Below are 1,608 nucleotides of genomic sequence, written 5' to 3'. Positions count from 1 at the left end.
TGACTTCCTTTGGTGATGAACAGCAGCATGGAAGTGTAAGCCGAATAAACCCTTTCCTCCCCAACTTGCTTCTTGGTCATGCTGTTTGTGCAGGAATAGAAACCCTGACTAAGACAGTCCCCAAATGACCATAAGCAAAATGCCAGGGACCATAGAGTTATGAGTTTTAGGAAATCAAGTATCGCATTAGCCTAAAACCTTGATAGATGACCTTAAGCATAACACTGGCTTGCACTTCAGTTTTATCCTTCTGGGCAAATATTTTTGACTTACAGAATTTTGCTAATGAATGCTATTTTAACGTGTGAATCTAATGCAGTTGGCTATACAGCACTGGGAAATGAATGCGTGTTCTTTCAGACCCTAGCACTGACTGGTTATCACGCACTGCACAGAGTTCTAGAGCATTTCTTCGAGGTCAGCTTGCTAATAACAACTACTCTGTCAAAAGCAGAGAAAGATAGAACAAAGTGATGTAATTTCTGATGGGTGCACATCATCCTTACTCTCTTAATCCCTTCATGCCCTTTCTGCATTTCTTAGGAAATGCTATTCTGCTTGCTGGTGATATTTAAATGGGTACTTTTTATGTAGGGTAGCCTACTGCTCTGTAGAGATTATCCAGATCTACTGAGCATTTAGTTGGTCACACGGTGATACCTTCAGTAGAGTGTATCCATTTCAAGTCAAGCAGCTCCTCCATCTTCCTCCTCCCACACTATCTAATTACTTTTTCTATTATTTTGCCCTCCTGGTTTCTCATATCTGTATTGATTTCTCCAGTCACTCTGGCACAAAAGACAGTTTATTGTGAAACCATAATAGGAGTGGAAACAGGACAGACAGGGTCGCAATTCAGGCTCTCCTAGTTCACGGCTACTGATATCCCAGGGTAAGCACTGTGCAATCTCTTAGTCCCAGTCTCCTATTGAAAAATAGAGATGCTCCTTCTGTTTGCACAGAGTTATTTTGAAAACTAAAAGCAAATGAATGTGAGTTGCTTAGAACTCCCAGCACTGTCTTGGAGAATACATTCTGACACTTTAATCTCTCTTCCCCCACTGTCTTTTATCTGGGTTGTGCTTATTCCCCACTCTCTGTTCTTTTCCTTCTCTTGCTGGTTATCTGTGCTCCTTCAAAATACTTTTCCATGGTATGGCTTCACAGCGTGGTTCCTCTTTTATGCTCTGCTTTTGCTGAGATTACTTCAATGGCAGAGTAAAATCCACTCATCTGAGCACTCAACCAGGATCTTCTTACCCAAGCCCATGCCTGTCCAGTATTGGTGCTCTGTTGTCTTCCTTGTGTTTGTCTGGGCTTCAGTTGTATCATAATCCCGCTATCACCATTGGCTCTGCTGCCTTCATATGCTGGTTGTTCCAGCAATCTCACAACCCACATACTACCTGTCACTTAGAAAACCCCACATATCCCATCAAGCAGAGTTTTGAGGGTTTTTTTTTTGTTTATTTTATTTTATATTTTATTTTAATTTTTTGAAGGTATCATCATGTGACCACGTAAATGCACAGTATATTTGGATAGTCTCTATAAAGCAGTAGAGTACCCTATATGAAAAGTTTATTAATTAATTAATTAATTAATTAA

The sequence above is a fragment of the Mus caroli genome, chromosome 10 (genome assembly GCF_900094665.2).
Source record: "Mus caroli chromosome 10, CAROLI_EIJ_v1.1, whole genome shotgun sequence".
Taxonomy (NCBI): Eukaryota; Metazoa; Chordata; class Mammalia; order Rodentia; family Muridae; genus Mus; species Mus caroli.
The sequence above is the reverse complement of the archived record's forward strand: the minus strand, read 5'-3'. Positions refer to the sequence as shown.